Source organism: Panthera leo, chromosome B3 (assembly GCF_018350215.1).
Source record: "Panthera leo isolate Ple1 chromosome B3, P.leo_Ple1_pat1.1, whole genome shotgun sequence".
Taxonomy (NCBI): domain Eukaryota; kingdom Metazoa; phylum Chordata; class Mammalia; order Carnivora; family Felidae; genus Panthera; species Panthera leo.
Genome location: NC_056684.1, coordinates 50,389,246 through 50,404,646, shown reverse-complemented (window position 1 = coordinate 50,404,646; position 15,401 = coordinate 50,389,246). Strand labels below are relative to the sequence as shown.

At 36.3% G+C, this 15,401-nt stretch overlaps 1 long non-coding RNA gene across 1 annotated transcript in view; it reads left to right on the top strand.

Moving 5' to 3' along the window:
* The first annotated feature begins 13,335 nt into the window (after positions 1 to 13,335).
* LOC122221184 overlaps positions 13,336 to 15,401 on the top strand; it is a 45,074-nt gene continuing 43,008 nt past the window's right edge. The window contains exon 1 of the long non-coding RNA XR_006203124.1: positions 13,336 to 13,369. This is a non-coding gene — a long non-coding RNA (uncharacterized LOC122221184). The remainder of the gene's footprint in view (positions 13,370 to 15,401) is intronic.

Below are 15,401 nucleotides of genomic sequence, written 5' to 3'. Positions count from 1 at the left end.
GCCATTAATATTAGAGACACATTTAAAATAAAACGCGTAGGCTGGAGAAAAGCAGAGAGCTTTAAAAAGATAGAATTTAAGTACTGCTAATTATCTGACAGCACAGAAAAATAATAGAGCAAAACAAATCCTCCCAGCTGTGATCAGCATGCTTAAGGATCTTGAACTTCACAAGCTGGCCAGGAACTAAAACTTCTGGGATCTGATATCCTTGCTCCTGACCTTGCAATTCCAGAGTTAATATTGTGTTCAGTGTCTGAAGGTAAAGGGATCTTCAGACCAGAAAAATATTGTATCTTATTTTTTTTGTTAGTGATTACTTTTTGTATCTTTATTTTTAAAATATGTAAACAGTAAGGTTTTGTGACTTTACTTAATGAATAAACTCCTCATTAACAAATTTCTTCATACACCAGGAGTCTAGAAAGTTTATTTATATAAGCTTTTAAGTTCATGAAAGAAAGTTAAGAAATCTGTTACTGAGTAAATAGGGGCTTAATATGCTTTCTTCCATTCCATGGTGTGTAGATTGCTTGTAAGAGTTGTGTGAACATATTGCTATATGTAGAATTGTGGTTCCCAGGAACTCACTTCATTAGCTGTCATCCTAATTTCTAGAAACACACTTTCAAGTTTATGTTGGCTGGGCTCTGAGGCTGCTGGCTATCTAATTCTGGTCCCTTCTCTGAGGATTCAGAATTTGAGATCTTGGCCAGAACAGATGACACCGACCAGTGGACAGTCATAGAAATTTTGCCATCAAAGATTCTGATTTGGTGTGAAGCCTGTGGAAAAAGGTGTATGCATCAGAGTCCTAGAAAACAGAAGTCACAACTCAAGTTAGGATAATTTGACAAGGGTTTATTGATGATGGCCTAATTACAAAAGTTCAAAGGACTGAAAGTCATATAGGAGTTTCTAAGAGCTGAGAAGTCCTTTCATACCCAGCCTTGCATATCATTGTCTGTTTGGAAAATAAAATGCAGTGTACCTGTGTGCATATGTCAATTGTCTTATGTACAATTAAAACAAATCAGGAGGGGAAAATAAAAGACTAAAGAAAACCTAACATAGCAGAGTGTCTTGGAACCAAATTGTGGTTCTTCAATTTAGAATACTTTGCCTTACATGGGAGCACAGTTCTGGAGAAAAGTAGCTGGTTCTTTCTGTTTAGCAGATACACCTGTCTGCTGCTGGGACACCCCACTGGCATCTTTATTCTCCATTTCCAGCTCTGCTCTGTATCTGCCTTATTGATTGGCTGCCCACCAAATCAAGAGCTGATCTGCCTTATTGAAAAACCCAGTTGTTCACAATATGTTTTCATTAGTGTACTAAATGGTATAAACATTTTAATCTTAAACAGCACTACAGTGCCTGCCCCGCCACTTTAAATTAACCTCATTTGTGTTCTCAGTCCTGAGACTGTACATGGGCTTTTCATTGGCTGAGATGGATGCTATAGCTTTTTTAAAATTTTTTAATATTTATTTATTTATGGGAGACAGAGAGACAGAGTGCAAGCAGGAGAGGGGCAGAGAGAGAGGGAAACACAGAATCCAAAGCAGACTCCAGGCTCCAAGCTGTCAGCACAGAGCTCGAGGTGGGGCTGGAACCCACAAACCACGAGGTCATGACCTGAGCAGAAGTCTGATGCTTAACCGACTGAGCCACCCAGGCACCCTGGATGCTATAGCTTTAGCAGCTGTTTTACAAAAGAGGTGCCAGGCTGCACCAGGTAGCACGCAGAGAACATTAGGAGACAGTGGGAGAGGGAGACAATCTTTTCTGAAAGTTGTCATGTTTTCCTTTGTAAAAAGCAAAGGTACGTGTTTATGGTTACTGGTTTTTTTGTGCATAATGTGAGGTAGGGATCTGATTTCACTTTTTTTTTATTTGAAATTTTCCCTTAGTACCATTTATTGAAGTCCACCCTTTCCCCACTGATTTATGATGCCACTTTGTTAGGGATCACTTTTCTTTATATGTGCTGGTAAGATTCTGAGGTCTGGATTGTGTTCTACTGGTTGTTTTGTTAAATTCTTTTTTTTTTTTGAGACAGAGTGCACGTGCGCAAATGGGGGAGGGGCAGATAGCTAGGGAGACACAGAATCCGAAGCAGGCTCCAAGCTGTCAGCATAGAGGCTGATGCTGGGCTCGAACTCAAGAACTGTGAGATCATGACCTGAGGTGAAGTCTGACGCCCAACTGACTGAGCCATTCAGGCACCCCCTATTTTGTTAAATTTTTAAATCCAGGCTTTCCTATCATCTCTCCAAATGAATTTGGCTTAATAATCTTTGTTTGCTATTTTGTTGGGTAATGCTTCCTCCTTTAATCATGAGTTTTTTGTAATATTTTTTCCATTTTTTTTCTGTTCTACAAAAATTTTTAAATTGATTTCTATTTTTCCATGAAAAATTTGTTTTAAGATTTTGATTGGAATTACATAAATTTATGGGACAATTTGGAAAGATCAATATCTTTAAATATTATTTTGTTATTATATGCATAATATATTTATTCTTTATCTAATTTAATACTTTCAAAAGTTTTGTAATTTTCCCCCCAAAAATTGTCCCACATATGTTATGTCATTCATTCATTTACTTGTTATTTTTTAGAAGGCTTACTTTTCAAGCCAGCAAACTTGCCAGCCTACTTGTATCATTCTTGATTTTAAAGAAGTGTGTTTATTTTATTTTATTTTATTTTATTTTTGGTTTTTATTTTATATATATGTGTGTGTGTGTGTGTGTATGTTTATATATGTATGTATATAATATGTATAGATATAATATATATAATGTATATAATATGTATATAATATATATAATATGTATATAATATGTATAGATATGTATGTGCATGTGTATATGGGCATGTGTATATGTATACTTTGTGTGTGTGTGTGTGTGTGTGTGTGGTCCCTGTGTGTTCTTTCACTGTAAGAAACCTGGCTCCCCAAAATACCACATTTACTTATTTGTTCAATTCTATAATATACCTAATGTAATTTTAGAACTACTCCACTATAATCTTTAGTGACAATTTTTATTAGTAAGAATACTTTTATTCTTTTTTTTAATATTTATTTATTTTTGGGAGGGCGCAAGTTGGGGAGGGGCAGACAAAGGGAGACAGAGGATCCAAAGCCAGCTCCATGCTGACAAGCTGGCAGCAGCAAGCCCAATGTGGGGCTTGAACCCATGAACTGTGAGATCATGACCTGAGCCAAAGTCATATGTTCAACCCACTGAGTCTCCCAGGTGCCTCAAGAATACTTTCATTCTTAAAGAATATTTTCTGATAAAATATAGCTTCACCAGCTTTCATCCTTTTTTTCTCACCCTTTTAGTGTCTTTATGTTTCAGCTTTGACTACCATAAACAGCCTGCGAATTTTGTTACCTACTATGATAGTCTACTGTGAACTTGTTGGTTTTTTTTTAGCTCATTTACATTATTAAAATTACTGTGAGTCTGGGTCTATTTCTAACATCTTATATGGTGCTTATGGTGCTTCCTATTTGTTCTTTTTCTTTTCCTCCACTTTCCCCCTGTCTCACTTTCATTGAATTGATAAGGTTTTGGCTCTTTCTGTTTGGAAGTTATATACACTGTTTTTGCTTATTTTTTTAAAGGTTGCTAGTCAAATTTTGATATGCATATATAGCTTAATAATGCTTAATATTAATTAATAACTCTAGACGAGAATTTTGGAACACTTAAGTCTAATCACCAGCTTCTTATTCTACATGTTATTGCTAGCAAGTATTTTATTTCTGCCCTGTCTTTTACTGTTTCCTCCTATCCATTAAGACTCATATCTCTAAGTTTATGAAAATTGCAAATATTTCCTGTGATGTGTTACTTGCAACCACATGAACTTTTAAAGGATTAAAGAGTAGCTTTTCCAACTTCATGTTGGGTGTCTCTACTAAGATTCCACTCCCTCAACACTATGTAATAACCAGCAATTGATATTATTATTTTTATTTTTAGGCATACAGAATTGCTTCTGCATAATGAAATTATACTCAGAGGAAGAAGATTGCATGTTCATATTTTAGCTATAAGGATAGATAACAACTATATGTCTGAGAACTTTTCCTCTTATTCTGAATTTCAGAGATTATCTCATTAGAATTTCAACTGCACCAAATAGAGATAATGTTGTAAACTAAGTAATTTATTGAGAGCTTGCTGTGAAGGAGTTTATCAGTATTCTGTGGAAAGGCATAAGGTGAAATCTGCTTCTAGCAAGTGAACTCTAGAAAGTCACACTGGGAAAGATCATGGAGAAAAGAAAGCCTGTACTAGAAACTTGTGAGACTTGAGCTGTCATAAACCAAGGTACTTGGCACCAGAGGTGAACTCTGAGGACAAGGAATGGTGATGAGCAGCAAATGGTTAACATAACCTCATTCTGCCCTGATGTCCAGGGCTTATAACACTTGTATTATTCTTCCATTAGCTTTGTGGGTCCCATTTTGGCTATGAGCCAAGACATTGAGGAAGTGTCAGTGTGAGCCTTCAAGGCTGCAATGGGAAGGCAGAGAGGAACATATATGAATGAGCTGGATCCATCATCTGTGAGCAGAGAAGATTAGGGGGCACAGTCTGGCCCAGCAAAAGATATTTCTAGGGGGCGCCTGGGTGGCTCAGTCGGTTAAGCGTCCGACTTCGGCTCAGGTCATGATCTCACGGTCCGTGAGTTCGAGCCCCGCGTCGGGCTCTGTGCTGACAGCTCAGAGCCTGGAGCCTGTTTCAGATTCTGTGTCTCCCTCTCTCTGACCCTCCCCCGTTCATGCTCTGTCTCTCTCTGTCTCAAAAATAAATAAACGTTAAAAAAAAAATTAAAAAAAAAAAAAAAAAGATATTTCTAGGTGCCAGTATTTCAGTGTGATAATCTTAAGTGTTAGATTCAGAGGGTCAGTCCAGGCTCAAGCTGTCAGGTGTATGCAAGAAATCCAGGAGCTCAGGTGTTGGTGAAAACAAAGTACAGATGGTCTCATAAATAGCGATAATTTGCTTTCCTTTGCCTTTTTTTTTTGAACACCTACTGCATACCAAGCAATTCATATACATTATCTCTAATGTTCCCAAGGATCTTGAAAAGTTGGGGTATTTTCAATCCCCATTTTTCATGAAGAAACTGAGATTAAAAGGTATTAAGAGACTTGACCATTTTACATCTATACGTCAGCAAAACTAGGGTCTAAATACTAGTTTATTTCACTCTGGAGTCTGATTTTTCCACTACCCCTACCATCTCTCAATGAAATGAGCTCATTGTTTTCAGCTAGGTCTTGACAGTTCCAACCATAGGTTAGACTGAAAAATACACATTTTTCTTACTTTAAAATATATCTTGGATGGATTTTCTTATTCCGCACTCTTTTCACATCCTATTCCTCAAGTTGTTTTTATTATGCATAGATCTGGAGGCAACTAATAGACATTTAAAAAGTCAGGTCAAAAAATAAGATAGCTGAGAGCCAATATGTGGAAAGATTACCACTATATTCAATTAAAAAAAGTTTATAGTACATGTGATAAATGGGTACTTTCCACAAGATGCCCTAGGAATAGGTTTATGATTTTGATTTGGGGAAAATTGTTTACTTAATAAGATCTATGGTCTTATTTAATGGAAACGAGTACTGGAAGATTGTCACAGGTCTTATGTAGATTTGTACTATTTGCCAGAGATAGTAAATAAGATTGTCACTGCAGCTGATTAATTTTCAGGACAAAATTTGCATCTCCTCTCTTCAGGGATATTGTTGCCATGGTGATATTGTGACATCAAGCTTTGCGCAGAGGGTTGCTGCCTCTTACCTGTAGACTTTGGCTTGCACTGTGTAGGAAGAATTTCTGGACTACTTGGAGACATTTATATATAAATTTAACATATATAATATGTCAAAGCCAAGGTAAGGGTAGAGAAATGTCTATTAAGATGCTGACCCAGTGACTGTCATAATACCTCTTTCTATTTTGATGTCCATTTTAATATTCTGAAGATAAGTGAGAACATTAAACTATATATTTTCATTTGCATAAGTTTAAGCTTCCAGTAAAGTGTTTTTCTTTTACACTCTGAAAATGTAGTCTCATTTGTAAAAGACTTGGAATCATTGAACACTGGAAAGAATATTGACTTTAGGGTGGGGAAATAGAAATTAAAGTCCAATATTACTTTTTACTATGTGACTTTGAATTTAATCCCCCTGAATTTGTTTTGCTTATTTATAAAGTGTTGAGGAGATAAAAAAAAAAAACATTTTCTAGGTATAAAGTACTCTGTTTCATTTTTGCTACCTTAATATTTCTATTCTAGAGAAATGGATTGGGTCGGTTATTTGGTCAATATAGCAGACTTTTTAGGATGGACTCTTTTTTTTTTTTTTTTTTGCTATGTTTGCTTGTATTTTACTGATTTTTTTTTACAATAGATAATGAAACAATAAGACTAATGATATTGTTCACAGAGGGACCAATGGATGAGAAGAGGAAACCTGATCTCAATGTTATACGCCTATGGAAAAAGAAGATTCCATAAAGGAGAATGAAAATAAAGGCAAAATATATAGTCTTAGAATCAAGAGAGTAAATGAAAATTTATAGGAATTAGTTAAGACACTGCACATTTAAATACAACAAAGAAGCCCAACAAAGAAGAGCTGAAAAGTTTCCCTTGGGATCAGCATTTAGGAAGTTAGTAATTAGAGCAATTCCCTGAGATCTGTTGAGAGGCTGTATTTCAGTGAAATGAGAAATGGGTGGATATCAAAAAATGGGAGTTGAAAGCGGAGATCACTCATTGAAGAATCATGGATAAAAAGAGAAGGAGAGAAATCTGATGGCCTCAGGAGTAGTACATAGGATCGGGGAGAATTTAAAATCTTTTCAAAATGGAAGACCCTGAGTATGTTGATAGGCTCAGAAGAAGCAGCCTGTTTCAAGCTGTGATATATAAAAGGGGGAATTAAAAAGGTGGCTCCAGCTGAGGGAAAGATCAATGAACACAAGAGCTTTGAACAGGAAAGACATCACCTCTGAAAGCAGAAGAAAGAAGGCAGAAGTGTGTGTCAGTGTGCACTAGTGTGTTGACTGGGAATCAGAAAGATGAGTGAGGCCACTACTGATAATTTAAATTTTCTTTGTGAAGTAGAAGGCAAGGTTATATGTGAGACAGGGAAATTTGGCCATTGTAAAAGAAATAAACAACTGGCCTTTTGTTAAAGGTGGAAAGATTGATTTTATTCAGGCTATTGCAGTAGGATAGAGACTTCAGTGTAAACTGAGCTCATATCTGCTAAAACAGATTTTTAAATGTTGGAGTATACTAAAGGAAAAGTACTGAAAGGTATTGGTTGGGGTTGGGGAGGTTTATCTATGTGACTAGGCCAGCTGCGTTTGCTAATTGGTACTTAATCAAAGTTAAGCTCCTACCCTCACACAGGTATTGGGAGACACAGATGGACGCTATCTTGTTGATTACATTTCAAAAGAATGGCTCCTAGGTCTTCAAGAAAGACGTTCCTGGGTTATAGAAGATACATCTCAAAGGTATAGAGGAAAGGTTTACAGCTGCAAGTTTTCTAAAGCAAATGTTCCAGAAAAAGGAGATAGGGATCCTATAGTCAGATTTTGGCTAGAACAAACAGCAATTTCTTTTGGGAGCATTGGGCTTTCTTGGGCATTTTAAGGAGACTGGGATCATCATTGTAGGGACATGGGCTTGAACTGATAGAAGTCCTGCTAGAGTTTTGCCAATAAGGAATTCCGAGAAGAATGTTTGTCACCATGTTAGTGTTTGACTTTTTCAAGATCATACTGATTTGGATCATTCAGGTGTGAAACCACAAGATGAGGCAGTGAGCCTGATATATAAAGTTTAAGCAATTTCAGAGAAAGCTCTTTAAACTGATCATATAAAAACTGATGCCAGAATGTTCAGTTTAGAGAAATATGGAAAACTCAAACAGACAAATAGGTTAAAGAGTACACAACTACAAAACCAACGTGAAAGAAGGGGCTATGGAGCAGAGCTAGAAGATAGGCACAGTGACTGTGTATGTGAGCTAGCTCTAGAAAATCTAATCTCAAAGGGTAGGGCCCAACTATAGCGCTGAGGGTTGTGAATAGTACTGATGGAAAGAACTAAGCAGAGCCGTTGTCTTAGCCTACAGAAACTTATTTGAGTATAGTTTTGGACCATGATGTTAGGACCAAAGAAAGTTCCCAAGGAACTTGGCGTACCTGGACCCAAAGTAAAAAAAGAACAACTAGGTGAAGAGACCTCATGTGAAAAATTTTAACTTCTTGACTTTCCAGTGACCAAGTTCAAGATTAATTCTATAATTTGGAACAGAATTGGATTTGCAGGATTTTAACTTTTAGCAGTTATGAATTTGTGTCAAGAACTATGGAAAATGTCAACTGACCCTGCCTAGCAAAAAGAGAAAGATCATGGAGCAAGAACTAGGCAAGATATCTCATTGGCTCGTATTCTACATTTTCCCCTGGAGGAAGGTGTAGAGAAATTGACTTAAAGGCAGGGACCATTCAATGGTACAAATGGCAAAGATGAAATAATATGGTTAAACATGAACCATGTGGTGAAGTAGATATGGTTTCTTCACCTACTCGGTAAGTACCTCGTTTGCATTCCTAACCCATGTAGTTTGAGTGAATCTGAATGAACCTCCAGTGAAAGAGGTGAACATATAACCAAAGTTGGGCCAATCAAAGCACTTCATAAGGTTAAAGTGATTGAGGATGGGCACATGACATTTCATTTAAGTTGTCATATTAATGTTCATAAAATTATTTATAATTTATCACTCTTTTGGTGTCTGGACAGTCTCTAGTGATGTTCTCTCATTTCATCCCTGATGTAATTTGTGTTGTCTCTCCCAATATCCTTCTGTCTGTCTGTCTGTCTCTCTCTGTCTGTCTCTTTGTCTCTCTCCCCTCCCCTCCCTTTCTCCTGCTTTGCTCCTCATTGCTTTTTTTTTTTTTTTAAGTTTATTTATTTATTTTGAGAGGGAGAGAGAGAAAGAGAAGGAGAGAGAATCACAAGTACACTCCACGCTGTCAGTATAGAGCCCAACACAGGGCTCAAGCTCACAAACCATGAGATCATGACCTGAGCCGAAATCAAGAGTCACGTGCTTAACCTACTGAGCCACCCAGGCACCTCTCCCCTCATTTCTTTTTCTTGATCAGTCTAGTTAGAGGTTTTTCACTATGTTTTGGATTGATTTTCTCTATTTATCTCTAGTTTCTATCTCACTGGTTTCTGTTCTTTATTTTTTTTTTTCATTCTAATTACCTTGGGTTTAATTTGTTCTTCTTTTACTAGCTTCTTCAAGTAGAAGCTTAGATTTTTCTTTTTAGTCCATACGATGCCCCTGCCCACCAAATTATATTATATTGGGCTTTTATTTTCATTTGTTTAAAATATTTCTTCTGGTACTCCTTTGTGATTGAGTGGAAACCAAGTTATCTGCTTTTTTGAGCAATTATTAGTAAAATAGAGAAAAGAGTATTATATATCTCAGTAAATTGTGAGAAAATTCATTGGAACTTTAAAAGATACTCTTAGTAACTGATATGCCCACAACCCAGTGGTTTAGCATATAAGGGAAAGGTAAGAATATTTGACTCAGATGCACACACATACCCAAGCACATCCAGGCTCATGAACCTTGATTTCTGCTTATATGCCGTGATTTGGCCTATGCCTCCAGCTCCCTCAGATATGTGTATTTGATAGAAGCTGCTTGCCTGAAGTCATTTTCAGAGAATGTATTCCTCATCATGGTCATGCGGCAGAGGATATTTGAATTACAGCAACTTAAGGTTTTATTAGTCCAAGTAATTTTGAATTTGAGATGGGAGACTTTAAACTGAGAAACACCTTTGAATCCTAAATGAATTACTTTGATGTTGGTTTTATAGTTACTGTCATGGGCGGTGTTAAGAGGAATTTGAGCTAATCTGCATTAAAAAATGAGCTATTTCGGGGCGCCTGGGTGGCGCAGTCGGTTGAGCGTCCGACTTCAGCCAGGTCACGATCTCGCGGTCCGTGAGTTCCAGCCCCGCGTCAGGCTCTGGGCTGAGTTCGAGCCCCGCGTCAGGCTCTGGGCTGATGGCTCGGAGCCTGGAGCCTGTTTCCGATTCTGTGTCTCCCTCTCTCTCTGCCCTTCCCCCGTTCATGCTCTGTCTCTCTCTGTCCCAAAAATAAATAAAAAACGTTGAAAAAAAAATTAAAAAAAAAAAATGAGCTATTTCTATTTTACTTGCTTAAGGGTCAAAAAAGACAGGAAATAATAAAGAAGAGGGGAAAAGGAAGCTAGAATGGAAAATAAAATAGCATGCTGGGAGGCTGGAGCCCAGGGTATAGGTTTTTAAAATCCAGGAAGTGGTGATGAGGAGGAGAAGGAAGGAAGAGGCAAAGATAAGGAAGGAGGAGGTATTTGAGAAAGAAGACTCCCTAATACTGAATGTTAAGTTATTTGTGTTTCTGTGATGTACACACTTCCAATACCTCAAATCTTGAGGAGAGAGACACAAAAGCAAATGAGTTCTGTAAATTTTGCAGAATTAAGGAAGAGTGTTGGTTTCCACATCTGCATTGGCACTGGGCAGAATAGAAATAGCCTGCAAGAGATGGAAACTGAGCTAAAATTAGGAGTAGAAGCTTGGAATCGGATTTGGGAATGTAAACTCCTGGGAATTTTCAGAAATCTGAGAGAAGACATTAAACTTTTCAAACGCCATGGAAGAGATATCTAGCAAAATATTATTGTAGATTTATTGAGCAGAATGACCCTAAGTGACCCTGTGTTAACCTCAGGCCCTGTGCTGCCAAACACCAATAGTACTCTGTCACTGAGCATCTATTATTAACCTACTGCTCCTGGCAATGGCAGTCTGCTGGGGAAAAGCTGTGCAGAGAAATAGTTCCATTTCTTCCTCAGATTTTGGCATAGTATTAGGAGGAAAATTATGTGAAAAATGAAATGATTTAATGTGACTGTTACATGATAAACCAGCTTCCTTGGGTGACATATTATCAGGCTGAAAGTGTGTGGCATGAAGGTTTTCCTCAAATTGTTTAAAATAATGTATGCAAAGTTATTTTTAAAACAACTTAGTCACCCAGAATTTATTTCATTCCCAAAGGCAGTTCATAAATTAAGATTTACACTTAACATGCTGCTTTCTTAATTTGGAGCATGTTAATATAAGAAAATGACACACGTTATTTTGGGGCTTCTAACTCAGCTCTTGCAGAAATGCTGTTTTTATGCTCTATATGAAAGTTATATATCATATTTTCATGTTTAATTTCTTCATTTTTGATGTGTACATCTATAATATTGGTGGTTATATAGAAATGAGACTAGGAAATATATTATCTAGTATTCTGTCAATCCGAACTCTGTTTTATAGCATGTTTCCACAGTGAAAATTGAAGATAACAATGTAAATAAAACAGTATAAGATTTTGATATGTGGTTTGAATCATTTGCCTGAGAATATTATTACATTAAATTATGCTTGATTTCATCTTAGTATTTTGACATGACTGATAAAATCTTCAATGATAAAAACAACAGAGTTGTATGTCATTCATTGTCTCATTTTTTGCCTCATAATGAGATTTGGAAACAGGCTCAGAAAAATAATGCTTGTCTGTGGCATAATGGCTGATGCACTGCCTCTTAAATTCTACAAGTGTAAATATGCATAAAGTTCATATTCATGATTTATTTTAATCTTCAAAAGAATTGATACATTGGTTTGAATAAATACCCAGCAGGGTTCCATCATAGTTTCATGACTCAAGCTGTAATTTATGCCATATATATTTTTTATTTGAGATTGAAATATTATAAGAAGTTCTTATATGCATTTAGAAATATCCATTGGTAATTTTGTTTAATATTTGAAGTCTGCTGTATTCGATATCAAAAATTATTAACTTTGATTTTTCTTTTCTTTTGTTTGTACTTTGTAAACGAGCGCATACTACTTACAGGGCAATAACGCTAATTATCATGCATTCACCAATACAGTTAATAAACAGAGAAAAACAAAATAAAATAAAAAATAACTCTAGGTAGTCTTTATAATATTTTGAGTTATTTTAAAATGTTGAATATTTAAACATTAGTATGGTTGTGTGGTATGAAGGCATTAATTTGTATAGTTATTGATTGCATTTGCCAAAATGAATTGTTTTCAAACTTTTTTTTTTTTCAAATCAAACACAGTTTATTACCCTAACTTGCCTCACAAAATCAAATTGCAAGCAGGAATGAATGGTCTGAGCTGATTGTTTCCAGATTTGTAAATTTCACAGACCAGTGAAATTAAAAGGAAAACAAATGAAGAAATTGGCATAGGTTTGTTAGTATTTCCTATTGCCAATGACTGTGTTAAACAAAACAAAATGAAATTATTTACAATTATCATTATTTCATAAAAGAGGATATATAAACAGCTCCTCCCCCCCAAAGGAAAAAAAAAAACAAAAAACAGATGGTTATAATCTCATACAGAAGAAGTCTTTGAGAACAATTTATAAAACAAATTCTTTCTCATATTTATTTTTCATTGTTTATGCCATGAATTCCAACCTCATGTTCAGAAAACTTTATCTAAATGGATATCAAGGGAACATATTTTTCAGCTATTACCCAGACACTCTTTTTATCTTCCTGTCCAGATTCTTGGCTCCACACCTCATTCCTGATCCCTGTTTGTGTTGTCTTCCCATTGCATAATCCTTCTAATTTCACACCTGGCTTTGGAGACCTAGGTTTTCTGTAAAGATTTTGGGCTATGCACACTCCCTTGGTTTTATCATTTTCTGCTGATTTAGGGTGAAAAATCCCTGTGCTACCCTCCTGCCCCTTGGAATTCCCACCCTAGCTGTGATAGCCTCAGCTTTGATAAAAATTCAGATATATTTTCCCCAACCTAAATCAAATTTCAGTTCTGCTAGTTATATCAGCACAGTCCGTCTTCTCTTCCTGGATATTAATTATTCCTTTTCACCAATGACATTTAAAATAAGAGCACATTTTGTTCAGTTGCATAATATAGTTATCTTAAGCTTTGAAAATGTGTGGGTTTTTTAATAATTATTATTTGTTTTTAATGTTTATTTATTTTTCAGAAAGACAGAGAGACAGAGTGCAAGCAGGGGAGGAGCAGAGAGAGAAGGCGATACACAATCTGAGGCATGTTCCAGGCTCTGAGCTATCAGCACAGAGCCCAATGTGGGGCTCCAACCCACAAACCGTGAGATCATGGCCTGAGCTGAAGTTGGACACTTAACCCAGGTACCCCTATAATTATTTTTTTAAACACAATTTACTGAGGTGAGTTCACATCATGATATGTTTTAAATGATATTTTATAGATTGTAGGACCTGAAATTTTCAAAATTTCAAAATAAAAAAAGGGTGTTTTGAGGATCCTCAAGCAGGTAACCTCAAGGTGAAGGGAGCCATAGCAATCACGTTCCACTATGCCATCCATAATGCAGAATAATGATGTCTGAATTAAATGCTCATCCAACCTCCATTTGGACACTCCTAGTTATGGAGAGTTCATTGCCATATAAGTTATCTCATTGTATCGTGGGGCATCATCATGGAAATTTCTCTCCTAGAATGACCTAAAATCTGCAACTCTGTATCTTTTTTCTAATAATAACCTTTCAAGTATTTGAAGATAGTTATCAACTCCCTCAGGAGTCTTTGCTTCTTTAGCTTAAACATTATTAGTCCTTTCATCTATTCACTTTTCATATGACATATTTTTTGGACCTTAATCTTTTAGACTGAATTTTCCTAAATATATTGACTATTTTCACAGTGTTTTTTTTTTTTAATTTTTTTAACATTTATTTATTTTTTAGACAGAGAGAAACAGAGCATGAATGGGAGAGGGTCAGAGAGAGAGGGAGACACAGAATCTGAAACAGGCTCCAGGCTCTGAGCGATCAGCACAGAACCTGATGCGGGGCTCGAACTCACGGACCGCGAGATCATGACCTGAGCCGAAGTCAGATACTTTACTGACTGAGCCACCCAGGTGCCCCTACGATGTTTTTTTTAATGTTTATTTATTTTGGAGAGAGAGAGAGAGGCGGGGGGGAAGGGCTGGAAAGGAGGGAGACCCAGAATCCAAAGCAGGCTCCAGGCTCTGAGCTGTCAGCCCAGAGCCTGACGTGGACTTGAACCCACGAACCCATGACCCGAGCCGATGTCAGACGCTTAACCGACTGAGCCACCCAGGAGCCCCAATTTTCACAGTGTTTTTATTCATGGCAGCTTCTGGCTGGTCACCACATTCCTGAAAAAAATTCTACAAAACAGAGCATGGTTGACTATTTCTTTTGGATCATCTGAACAAAGTACTCCTATTAATTAATACAGCATAAGACTGGGTTAGATCCTCAAAGATGTTCACATGAATTTTGTAATACAAAAATCCCTAGATTTAATCTTTGTGCTAAAATAGATTCTTTTTATCCAGTTTTTGTTTGAATTTCTGAACCAAAGTGTAGGGCTTCAGATTTAACTTTGTGAAAATTAATGTTGCCAATACATTTTAGCACTCTCTGTAAGATGGAGATACTTTACATTATTTAAAGAAAGATCACTTTAAATCTTGTTGTATTATATAATATATGTATTTCTCCATCTCCTCTTATTTGCACATTCAGCTCAGTTATTTTAAAATAAATTTGTGTCAAAGATAAACAACAAAATGAATATGCTCAGGAACTCTACAGTTGAGACTTCTCATCAAGTTTATACTCTGGCATTAATTCACATTAATTGAATATAGTTTTGAATATAAGTCCAATTAAATATATTATTATTCAGCCCATGTTTTATTCAGAGGTATGATTGGAAACTTTATTGCTTCCTTTCTAAAAGATAATAATATCTGAATAGCCATCTCAAACATAAAATGACCCTATTCAATAGTTTTAGACATATTAGTTTTATTTTCTGGAAGTTTGTTGGACTTTTTTTTTTTTCCATCAAAATGTAAAGTCTTTATAAGAGATGTGTTAGTTAACACAGATCCTTTAGAAAGGAGGGCCTGAGGAGCAGTCAAAGTGTTGCTGCCTAAAGAGGTACAAGCATTTGTGTGTGGTAAGATAAAGAGAAAAAAGGAACTGAGGCAAGGAACAGAGTGAGTGGAACAGAGCCAGTAGGTTTCTCAGTGGGCATGTTTGCTTAATATTTAGTACTTCCCAGAAGATTGTAAGGAGTAATCCCACCTCAGTGCATGGAAGAGAGTTAAAAGGGGGAAATATATCTGCCTTGGTCTGTGTTATTCCTGCTTTGTATCAGT